The sequence below is a fragment of the Caloenas nicobarica genome, chromosome 5 (assembly GCF_036013445.1).
Source record: "Caloenas nicobarica isolate bCalNic1 chromosome 5, bCalNic1.hap1, whole genome shotgun sequence".
NCBI lineage: Eukaryota > Metazoa > Chordata > Aves > Columbiformes > Columbidae > Caloenas > Caloenas nicobarica.
In genome coordinates this window covers 2,323,479-2,336,268 of record NC_088249.1, presented here as the reverse complement: position 1 = coordinate 2,336,268, position 12,790 = coordinate 2,323,479, and positions in this window count along the sequence as shown.

The following is a 12,790-nucleotide window of genomic DNA, read 5'->3' as shown; positions in this document are numbered from 1 at the left end:
ATATATTTGTATTAGCGTAGGGCTTAGGTTGACCATTCCTTGATTTAAGGTGATTGAGTAGGAAATGAGAGGAGATTTTCTTGGTTTTAAAAGACCTGAGTAGGAACAAGAGTGTCCTGAAAAGTTAAGAAAATTCCAAGTCCCTGGGAGAGCACAGACAACCCTTCAGATTCACATTTTGTTAGATCTCAGTATTTTTCTTTCCGGCGGGGTGGAGGGTGAACAATTCCCTGAATTTTTAGCCATTTGCCTTGCAAGTGGCTGGAACATGTAATCTCCAGGTAGGAGACAGATATTTAAATCCCACCTCTGCATCGACCAGAAGTTCCATCCTGGACATAAGAAATTATCCAACAGTCAAAACATCGAATATAAAGAGCGACAAAAAAAAAAAACCTGTCCAAAATGTTTTTTGAACTTTGATAGATGTTTTTCCTCTTCTTTTTTTCACCAGCTAGAGCTTGTGAGTTTTGAGTTTGGGTTTTTTTTAAAAAAGATGCCAAAACGGAGAAAAAAAATAACATTTCTACTGAAGTGAATGTTTCTTTCCAGGTGCTGGAGAGTGGGAGAAGCTGATAAAGAGGAGGTAGTGGCTGAAGATGTAATATGGCAGATTAATAGGAACTGGTTTCTACTTTCTTGTTCTCAGTAGTAAGATGCAAATGAAAAAAACGAAGCCGGTGGTAAAATATCAATAAGGATGAAGGTTGAAAAAGTAGGTGACTGAGCAGCTTTGCTAAGGTAAGAAAGCTTTATGCAAAGCTCAGGTTATTACTGATATTATAAAGGAGGTGCCCAAAACTGTCAGCCCTGCAACCCGCATCTTTGAAAATAAATGTTCTGCCCATGTGAACACGCTCCTTTCCGTGGGTAATTTAGAGCAGACAACTAATTGAATAATCTCGTGTTGTCGTGGCTCCCTCCTGGGGGATGGCTGCACTGGAAAAGGCTCTTAGTCCAAATCAAAATCAGTCTTTAATGTCGGAAAGGACAAACAAATGAGCCCTCCGAGTTGGGTGCGTTTGCTGCAAGTGGCTGATGTGTCACTTCGGAATTGCGCTAAGTGCTCTTCAGCCTCATTGACTCGGAGCGTAAGGGCTCGCGGGAGGAGTTAATTATGTTAAGAAGAAAACCAGCTGCCAAATTAAGGATGTCCTTCTTTCCCCTCTCCCTTCTCCACACCGGTCTGAGGCTCCTGCAGCTTTCCAGGGAATAAACGGCAGTTTCAGGTGTGCAAAGCTGCCTTTGCCGAATTAAAGGCTCGCACCATCCGTGCTGTCCAGTGAGACCGTTTGCCAGAAGATGTGATTTTTATTTTTTTCCTAGTTTTAAGGTTGTTTTTTTTACACAGGTCCAGCAGCTTTTTGGTTGCCCAAGGTCTGAAGTGTGTCTCGTGCCTGGCACCAAGTGCATTTTTACAGCTCTAAACAGAGTTTGTTGGGGAGGAGTGAGCTGGGCTGTCTGAAAATGTAAACAGCCTCCAAAAAGTAAATAAATTGGGAAGCGGTTCAAGCCGCGAACGGCAGTCGGAGTCTCTTTCTGCAAATAGCAGAGATTTTTATCTTGTTATCTGACAGTGACATTCAGAAACTTTCTCTCTTGGGGCTGGAAGAGAAGTTCTTCATTACAGAAAACAGGGCTGGATATCATTAAAAAAAGGAAAGTGTTCTCCTTGGGGTTTTTTGTTTTAGTGAAGCGCAAATTGAAAGCTGGCAATCTCTGGGCTGTCAATGAACCAACAGGCACTCGAGCAGTTTCATATATTAGCTGACAAATGGAATATGTAGAAAGCATCTGCACGGGTGCTGCCTTGCATTGGGCAGAGTTAAGAGACTGCTGTATAGTCTCAGTATATTCAAGCCTCTGTACCTTATTGAAATATGCCAAAAAGACATTTATTGAAGTGTAAAACTTCAACGTTTTGACTTTGTCCAGGTAGAAATAGCTTTTCTATCTCTCAACAGGAATTCTGCAGTTCTCTGTGAGATTGTTTTTCAGTAAACTATGCGTTCTTGGAAAGTCCTTTGGAAGAAGTGCACTCGGAAAACTTTTCCAGCGTCAAAATCTCGGGAACATTTTGAAACCTACAGAAAGAACCTTTTTCTTTTGCAGATCCTGGAAGTGACTTGTGCTTTTTGCTCACCAGCTAAAGAGCTTAGCAAATACTTCCAAGCGTTGAAAAAAAAAATCAAATATTTGGAAAAACATCTTTTCCATATCTTTTTAAAGATCTTTTCCCAGCTTCAGCCGTCTTCTATTCCTGTTTAAGTTTTTCAGACTTAGTTTTTTAACCCGTTCTAACATTCAAATAATGCATCACTGTACGTTTTCCTTCGTAAATAGTTTCTAGGGAGATCTGAATTTCTTTAAGCTGCCAATTTCTAATCCTTAAAATTCACAGATCATTTTTTTGAGGTTTCTTTCAATTGTATCCAGCCTCAAAACTATCTTGTTACTGTGCAGCAGAAATCCAGCACTGTTGGTGGGCTTGGTTTACACCGAGTTGCTTCTAAAGCTTCTCTTGTTGTCTTAAGGTGCTCTTGGAAGCCCTTCGCAGTGCTGGGCAGGGACAACCTCATCCACGTGCAAAGAGCACGGTCCATGTGCATTCACTTGGATGCCACCAGCAGCAGATGACAAGGGGTGATGGTTTTAAACTAAAGGAGGGAGATTCAGGCTGGACGTGAGGAAGAAATGGTTGGCCCTGAGGGTGGTGAGAGCCTGGCCCAGGTTGGCCAGAGAGGTGGTGGCTGAACCATCCCTGGAGACATCCCAGGCCAGGCTGGACGGGGCTCTGAGCAACCTGAGCTGGTGCAGATGTCTCTGCTGATGGCAGGGGGGGCACTGGGGGAGCGGGGAAGGGTCCTTCGACACAAACCATTCTGTGATTCTATGAACTGGTTTAAGGCAGGTTAAGAAAGAGCTGCAGTCCACAGGCTGGGAGGAAAGGGGAAACTGAGGCAGGAGGGTCCTGCTGGCATCCTTTCAGACATACAAATTTTGGAAATCAGAACTGCTGCTGCTTCATTGTACTGCAGAGGATTTGGATTGTCTGAGTCTCACACAGATGGGAGGCTCAGGATACACCGTGGTGCATCCTACATCCTTAGGAAACCTGCAGTTTTCATCCTCGGCACTCTCCTCTCTGTTCAAAAAATAATGACTTGAACTAGCATTAGCCTGCTGAAAACACCAGATCAGATGTTGGTGGGGGAAACACATTAAAAAACCAAACAAACAGAAAGCAGGAATTTCATTTGGGACTTATCCTTTGTTGGTGCTTATCTATTACAGGAGCCTGATCTCATGGGCTTGTGCCAAAGCAGTTTTTGCTGGGACTTTATGCAGCCACGGGGATTAATCCTTAAAGCCGGTCCTGACACAGGATGGGGCTTCTGGCTCCTGTGACTCAGGTGAGGCTCAAGGCTCAGACCACCTCCCTTCACCAAACAGAAACCAAAGCTTTTCCTTAAAATTAGGACTTTAGGGGAAAATGGGATGCTGCTCCCCATTCCCAGCACCAATAGCAGAAGGACCACCTGGCCATGGAACTACACCTGCAATTGTACTCCTGGGTATTTTAGCCATTTTCCCCATTTCCCACTGTTCTGCAGCAAAAGGTTTCACCAGGGTGCCTGCAGAGCCGGGCGGTGAAGGCACTGAAGCGGGTACAGGGAATCGGGTTGGTTTCAAAACGCGGTATGAAAAAGTGTGTGAAGGTGAGTGAAAAGGAAGGTTTAGTGGGTTATTTTCGCCGTGTATGTGTCAGCTGTAGATAAATGTGCAGATCCTCTTAATGGGGAGTCAAATCCCCTTTGGAAATCTGCTAGTTTCCTAGTACGCTTGGCAAGCTGAATATCATCCCCAAAATTTGCCTATCACAGTGCTGCCCTAACCTAGGCCAGCTTAACCCAGCTCAAACATGGATTTAAGCAGTGAACAAAAGCTAAAACCATTCCTATGCCTCCGGCTATGTGTGATTTAAATGATACTCACAGCCCACTTTTTCGTAGACCAGCTGAACTTGCTTAGAAATGAATAGAAAATTATTATTTTTTTAATTTAGAGGCTAACGGAAAGTCACAGTTCGCAGAAACAGTGCCGTGTGTTCACTGCTCTCTGACTGCTTGGCTTACTGGAGGTGTATGAGCGAATTTGAAAAGTGTTCTTTGTCCTGGGCTTACATGCTTAATTTGGTTAATTCGGGCTTGTCTGATTCCTCTGACCACAAGCCCATGGGCATCTGTTTGGCTGTAAACACCTGAACGTGGCTCTGGGGGGCTTGAGACTTCTCCACATCCTTGCCCTGAATTAGTGGTGGTCACTCAAAAATCATAGAATCATTTTGGTTGGAAGAGACCCTGAAGATCATTGAGTCCAACCATAACCCACCCCCGGCACTGCCCCGTGTCCTGAGAACCTCATGTCCGTCTGTCCAACCCCTCCAGGGATGGTGACTCCAGCACTGCCCTGGGCAGCCTGTTCCAATGCCCCACAGCCCTTTGGGGAAGAAATTGTTCCAAGATCCAACCTCAACCTCCCCTGGCGCAACTTGAGGCCGTTTCCTCTGGTCCTGGCGCTTGTTCCTGGGGAGCAGAGCCCGACCCCCCCTGGCTCCAAGCTCCTTTCAGGCAGGTCAGAGATCAGAAGGTCTCCCCTCAGCTCCTGTTCTCCAGCTGAACCCCCAGCTCCCTCAGCCGCTCCCATCACCCTTGTGCTCCAGCCCCTCACCAGCTCCGTTCCCTTCTCTCAACTCGCTCCAGCACCTCAAGGCCTTTCTTGGCGTGAGGGGCCCAAAACCAACCCCAGGATTCAAAAATCTCAGGATATGGACCCCACACAAAGGATTTGTCCTTTCAAGAGAAACGTTTCATTCAGAGTAGCCAGTTTTCGCTCCACGTTAACATCTGGGCACCTTTTAAAGACAAAGTTTACTGCAGTTCAAGGTTTTTTCCCTCGTGAAAGGCTCTGCAGAGCTTCCAGCTGCTTTACAGGCCGCTGGCTCCCACAGCTGTGCCCCACACCGCTCTTATCTAGTTTGACAAGTGTTGCCGGGCTGTTCTCTAAAACTCTGGAGTACCTACAGTGCGTCTGGATTCTGCTGGGAGCCTGTTCCACCGCTGCCCGCCCCATCCAGCTCCGGTGTGTCAGGCCAATGATCACCTGCAGCAGCAGCAGCTTGGGCTTGGCGGCGTGACCGATAAGAGATTTACACAGAAATGAGACGGGGAAAGGCTGAGATACACAGGTCTCATCCCTCTGCTTGGTTTATAATAGGAAATAAGAGGAAAAGCAGGTGGGCTGTGCCGATGGATAAACAGTACCACGGGGCAGAAGATGGAGATGGACGCAGAAGTCCTGTATTTTTGTGTGCTTTACACACTTGGGTTAAACTAAACCTGGTTAAACAGATTCTTCCTTGACGGTAAGTGTTTGGTTACCCTTCAAATTACCGTGCAGGGGTTGGGAGAAGGGATAGGGGTGAGGGAGTGATTATGGGAAGAAGGCAACAGCGATGGGAAACCAGAGGTGTGAAGCAGATGATCTGTCTCCTTGGTCTGCATGCATGGCGACAGGTGCTTGGTGGGATTTGGCAGATCATACGATAGTTGGGGTTGGAAGGGACCTTCAAAGGCATCTAGTCCAACCTCCAATCCATGATAATCCGTGAGTGAAAAGCATGAAAACGTGGCGCCTGTTGCAGAGGGTGCAGGAGGATCTGCACTGAAAGGGCAACACTTAATTCACCTGAGGGGCTGCATGTGGCCTGAAGGAGATACCTGAAGAGGTCGAGAGGTGATGTCAGGAAGACTAACCAAAAAAACCTTGAGCACTTGGTGCAGAATGGGCCCCTAGACCCTATGGGAAAACAGAAATAGGGTGAAAAAGCAGTCCTGACTGCAGACCAGGTGTGTGCCCTCCTCTGAGGTTATATCTTTTGACAAGGATATGCATCTTGTGATGTATTTCTGCCAGGTTAGTGAGGTGAACCAGCTCCTGGAAAGGTTCAGCTAGCAGAGAAAAGGCTGAGAGTGGAGCAAGGGAGAGGTGGACCTCCATGTATCAGCTGTGATGAACCGAGAGAGCAGCTCAGCCATCATCTTCCCCTGAAGACAGGTCAGGTCTCGGCTGGATGCTGGCAGCGCTACCTGCCCTCTCTGGGTGCGTCCCCATGGAGTAGCTTCCAACTCAGTTATAAAATAATCCAGATTTTAAACCTTGCTCTTGTGCACATCTCCTGTAGGTACAAAAATACCTGCCCTTGAACCCCTGGGTTTCCAGCCTGCTCCGATTAACCTTTCTTCCCGCAACGTAACGCAGCAGCAAGGAGTCTCCTGGAGGAGCAGGAAGGTAGATGGACTTCTCAAGATGTTGACCCCAAGTTCTGTGTCCAGCGGGTCCCCTGCCCCACCATGCACGTGGCCGGGGAAGGACCACATCCTGCTCACACAGGCATGTTCTGGGTGCTCTGACATGTTGCAGAGAGCTGAGACTCAGGGATGGTTTAAGCAGGCGGATAGATGTTCTCCTGTTTAAGAGCAGGGAATTAATCACACCTGCGAAATCCTTCTTGGTAAATAAGATTAAGCTTCACCGAGGAAACTTGAAATTTTAAACCATACTTTTCAATTTGAAAACTCCCCTGTTTCCTTTTAGTAAAGATTTGTATGTCTTAAGAACGCTTTTGGGGTTATTGTCTGGTTCTGGCCAGTCACTGAAATGGGAAAAGTAATGAAAATTTGTGCAAGAGACCTTTCTCCTTCAGGTAGGAAGAGGCACCATAGGAGGTGTGGGCTGGGTCTCCCTGAGCCAGCTGCATCTGCTCCAAAAGATCCCCGGGAGAGGGATGCTCAGGGGTCCCTGCTCAGAGCTTTCACAAAGGCCACAGCTTCACTTCAGTCCAAAATTATGGTGGTGCTCAAGTCCCTCAGGAGGCCTCTGAAGGGAGCTTGAGCAGAAGCCCACATACATCTCTGAAAAAACACCATGGGGAGAAATACATTGGCTATAAATGATCAAGGAGCTATGACTCTTAAACCTTTTGGAAATGTATCGCAGCAGCAGAAGATGTTGCAGGTTGGGAACCTGGGCAAGAGCTGAACGGCCTCAGGTAATGTCACCTCAGGGGATGGGGAAAAAGCCCATGTGGTTCTTTCAGACGACTCTGCTCTTCTTATCTTCCAGCACATTTAACCCAAGATCTCTAGGATGGGTTTTGTGTTAACAGGCTTTAATTGTGTGGGCAATGCACTTGCTTCTCCGGGTGTTGGATTACTGGCTGTCCTCTGAAAGCAAGGCTGTTTCTTCTCAAGGTTGGGAGCTTCATGTGCATTTATCTGTCTGGTCATCAAAGCAAAACCTTTCTTCTTGGAAAGGAAGGTGGTGGTGGTGGTGCTTTCTGTGCTGTGTAAAAAGCACCTGCAAAAACCTGAGACAATGTTGTTTGCATTTGGGGGTGGTTGGTTGGTTTATTTTTCTGTCTGGGATCTTTTTGTTTGTCTTTTTTAAAAAAGTCGTCTTTCTTGGGCTCTTTGAAATGCACCAAGTGGATGATGAGGTGCTGGAAGCATCCAGTCTCTGAGTGTGATTTGTATGCTAAACAGTAAAACCAGCGCCGTGGTACACTTGGATATCAAAGGACATTAGAGAATGGCTTGAAGAGCTCCAGTGACGGTCACGATGCCTGGTGACAGCCATGGGGCACAGCGATGGCCATGGACCTGGGGAGCTGGCGGCGGTGGCCAGAGGTGTCCCCACAGGACTGGAAGTCCCATGGCAAGCAGGGTAAGACTCGACTTTACTCCTGACTCACTGGTGTTGTTTAATAGGAGAATCTGCTTATGGTTGGCAAAATCCGCCACTGAAGAGAAGTAACTTCAGGGAAAACGTTGCCCTAAAAGCATTTCATTATTTTTCTTATGGCAGAAGCCGTCTGAATAGAAGCACTTTGGTACGTTGAGCCCAATTTCATCATGCAATTCTCCCCAGCTTTGTGAAACCTTCTTTGCAAAAACATCACAGTTTCAAATACAGCCCTAATGACCATCGGTCCCATGAACCCCAAAGGCAAAGGACTTCATTCTATACAAACAAACAAATAAGACGAATAGGTAGGGTTGCCATAGGTGGGTGTTATTTTCGTGGTACAAAGCCCAAATGTGAACACATCTTGGTGAAGAGGAATTATTTTCTTTGGAGGTCTTTGTGAGCACAGATTCACTCCCTGCTCCAGATCTCTGTGTTCCTCTCCAGTCCCTGGTGTGAGCACCAAGGCAGGTCTTACTGTGCTTAACAGAACATCAGTTACAAAATCTGAGCACTTGAAAGCTGGGAAATGAAGAGGGAAGACCTCGTTCATTTTAACTATTTCCACATCATGACCACTTATGTGATTTTTCTTGACTAAATACAAAAGCCTTTTCCATCTCTGCAGCTACCTAATCCCAACTCAGACAGACACGTAACAGTCCTCCTTGTTTTTTAATGATGGACTTTTTTTTTTTCAATTTTTAGTGTTTTGTAATTATTTATCTCCTTACACAGGTGAAGACCAGGCTCCTATAATTTAAACACCTGGATCCAAAAACTCATCAGTTCATTGCATCAAAAGAGCAAAAACGGTGGCTGACCTTGTATTATGTGCGGCTGAACATCTGTTTTCCCACAGTAAGTGAAGATACATCGCACTGGCCATGTCCCCGGTCCTTCAAGTCCCCTGTCCAGAAGTGATACCTTTCTACAGAGGCCACAGTCCTACAGAGAGGAGGCCAAATATCTGATCCTACAGCTGCCAAATCACACGATCTTCCACTGTTCTTGAAGGGAAGCCCTTTGACACCTTCACAGACCACCATCAACCCATCAGGACCACCATCAACCCCTACAAGCCTGGTGCCAGGCTGTCCAGGTTTCCAGCACCAGCAGGACCACGGTGGCTTTACCTCCTCATCACACCCTTTCTCCAGGCAATGTCTTATTTCATCTAAGCCTGAACCCATCCCTGTATATTGGATCGTGACGGAAAATCTGGTTGCTTAAAGCATGGGAAAAGTGCTTCACTCGTTATAGTGCAGGAGTCAGTGCTGTGGTGGGAGATGCTGCAAATGCCGGGGCAGGACCGGTCCCCACCACGGGGAGGATTTTTTATATTGAGGGTGGTGAGAGCCTGGCCCAGGTTGGCCAGAGAGGCGGTGGCTGAACCATCCCTGGAGACATCCCAGGCCAGGCTGGACGGGGCTCTGAGCAACCTGAGCTGGTGCAGATGTCCCTGCTCATGGCAGGGGGGGCACTGGGGGGGCTGGGAAGGTCCCTTCAACCCAAACCATCCTGTGATGCTGTGAGGTTGGAGGGGGCTCCTGGGGCCAAGAGCAGCGTGTGGGCGTAAGAAAGAATCAGAAAGGGAGGAGGCCTCTCGTCCTTAGAAACCGCACAGGGCTGGCTGCCTTCAAAGCAATTTCCGAACATTAACTGAGCTGCGCAAAATCCCTGCAGGTAGTTAATTAAGTATCATCTTCTTCTGAGAGATAGGAAGGAGTAGGGGAAAAAAAAAAAGAAATTAGGGCAGAGCAACATAACATGCCTAAAGGATGAAGGAAGGGGTTATCGAAACAGGCTGTTCCCAGCTCCTTGCCCTCGGCTTCAAAAGGGGCCCAGGCAATTTGTTTTCAGCAGGTAATTCTTCAGCAAAAAAAACAAGATTTAGGGTCTGCAGGAAGACCTTAGTGGTTTTTTGCTTTATGGCCACTTCCAGTTCTGCTCACAACAACAAAGCGGACCTGGAGAGCCTTGGGAATGAGAAAATTAAAAATAAAGTTGGAAAGCAAGAGTTGCTAAAAAAATAGGTTTTAGAGACGAAGAGACTTCTTGATTTTTGCCTTATTTTCTGCTCTAGTTTTAGCACAATACTTTCTACATTTTTGTGATTTTTTTGGTAGCATGTAGCTAGATCATTGTTACAAATTAGCTTTATAAAAATAGCGACAATAACTTGTTGTGGCTGAAAATTGGGATTTCAACAAATCAAAAACAGGAAAAATCCCAAGACAAAACCCTGCTCTTAAGCTTGTTTTGGGATTGGTTTGGTTTGGTTTGGTTTTTTGGTTGGTTGTTTGGTTTGGTTTGGTTTTAAAGGTGGCTAATTCTTAAGGAAAAAGTGCAATTTAAAAAAATTATATTTTGCAAAGACCTACAGCCAAATTTTGAACAAAATAAATTTTGCTCAAAATAATATCTACTTCTTTAAGTATCGAGTTTGGGAGAACATCCAGAACCATGTCAGCACTGTGTGCTAATTCTCCATCTGACCTTAAGAAAAGCTTTAAGCACGTTATTTTGTCAATCCCCATCGCACTGAAGCAGCGACAGGCTCACAGTCCCTGCATAGTGTGACGTAGGGAAATGAAGCTTCAGTTGCTTTTTTCCAAGACAGAGCAGCACTGTAAGAAAAATCAGCTCCAGCAAGTCTCACAAGGGAGGCTTTGTGTGGCAAAAAAGCTGTATTTTTAGGTCAGCTCGGCTAAACTGAAGGAGGTGATTTGTGTGTTAAATAGGAGGACTGCCTGGCTTTTAAGCTCAGCCTTTTTCTTTTGCAGTGCAGACATAAGTCGTGAGCCACGCTGGTTGCTTTTGGGTGGCGTTTGTAACCGGGCTCAAGTGGCTACCGGCAAGAGGCAAGTGCTTGCTCCTCAACGTTTGACGAAAGGTGTGTTTCTGCAAGGGGGGGCTGCAAAACTGGTGCTTTCTTGCTCCTCTTTTCTCCCCGAGCAGTTGTTATCTAACATTTTGAGTACCAAGCTAATGGTTTGGGTTGGAAGGGACCTTCAAAGCTCATCCAGTGCCCCCCCTGCCATGAGCAGGGACATCTGCACCAGCTCAGGTTGCTCAGAGCCCCGTCCAGCCTGGCCTGGGATGTCTCCAGGGATGGGACACGCAAACACATGAGCTTGGCTCCCTCACGTAGGGCGAAGTCCACTCCGAGCAATGAGTGAGCACCATTTGTGCATTGCTGAAGCCATCAGAACAGGGTTTAAATGAAGCTGAAGCAACGCAGGGCGTCCTGCAGAGACCTTCTGACTCTGATCCGAAGCCCTCAGCTGAGCTCAGGAAGAAGGAAGGTCCCAAAGCCAACCAGAGACTTCAGGGAGAGATGAAAGGGGAAAAAAATTGATGAACTGGAAAGACAGAAGGCGGAGCAGCCAAGGCTTTGTCTTGCAAGTGAGACACGTGATTTCTCCCACATTCCTGCTCTCTGGAAGGATGAAGCAAGAAGTGCTCTAGGAATTGGGCAAGGAGGGAACTATAGAAGGGAACCACTGATCAAACACGTGTTGCTCTCCTGTTTAGCATGCCGAGTGCCGAATTTACCCTCGATTTTATTTTTGCGGACGGCTCAGCCCATGCTGGACGCGCTATCAGCCAGAGCCAGCGCCCCACTGAGCCTTTCTGCAGGAATTCACAGGATGAGCCGTTCCCACAACGTGTCAGTAGGTGGCAAAAAGCTACAACCCTTGTGCTGTGCAGGAAATAAATATTTTCCCTAGTCCCACACCAACCAGAGGTCCCTGTGAGCAGCTCCATCCCATCGGTGGAGATGGATCATGTTCCCCCTGGGCCAGCGATCCCAGCACCAGCACTGCTGTAATATTTGCTAGTTACTAAGTTAGCTTTTTTAATTTGTTGTATTTCCCAAGTATTTTCTCCTGACTGCTGTGCTTTGAAGAACATGGACTTCAAAAATGGGATTAACAGATGAAATGTTTCATGTAGATGAGGCTCTTAGGGACACGGTTTAGAGGTGGACTTGGCAGGGGAAGGTTAATGGTTGGACTTGGTGATCTTAAAGGTCTTTTCCAACCAAAATGATTCTCTGATTCTATGCTGGGAGGGAGAGGACATCATCCCAGAAAGGGCGACATCCCACACAGGGAGCAGGTAAAGAGGCTCAGAAGAGAAACAGGAGCTGCCTCCCTCCTCTTAATTCATCTGGGGACCCTTGTGCCACCTCATGACTTTGCTAATTTAAAGAAAAGCTTATTTAAAGAAAGCTGGGAACCATAATTGCTGTTTCCAGCATTGGGAAACAACAGGTTAGGGCTGCGCTATCGTGGCACAGCCTGAGGTTGCCTACTTAGGCTAACCAAAACGTGCCACGGTTGATATTTTTCAAGCTGATGATAATACTTTAATCTCCATGTACAGCCTGAAACGGAGCTGCTCAAGTCAATGTTCCTGGGCGCTTTTCTCTCACGGCTTTGTGTAAGCAGATTGAAGCAATCCCAGTTGCCTGTCGCACACCTTCCAGTGAGGCAGGGCAGATAAAGGGTTTAATAAGGTTACTGGATATATCCCACTGCCTTTCCTGGTGGGGTTTCTTTCTGCTTTTTGAATGTGTGCATGTGTTAGGGAAGGGAGAATGTTGCGTGATGCTGAAAACCCGCATTCCTGAGGAGGTCAAATACTCTGAGCACCAGGTAAGACAGCCGAGAAAGGTTAGAAAATCACATTAATCCAGATTACGTGATGAGATCCAGTTACAGCGTGGCTTTGTTCAACTTTATTTACCTGACACTTCTCTTTACTAAGTGTAAGTAAATACCTTTTTCTGCTCAGGAGCAGAGAAATTACAGCCACCCTGTACAGCTGCAAGATCTCTGAAAAATCTTCCTGCTTTTTTAAAATACAGGGGTAAAGTTCATCAACATTTCCTCTTATAAGTTGTATGTTTAATTGCTGATGATTTCGCCAGACATTCCCCACTAGTGCTGACTTTCCTCACCTCAGTTGTCTGCTT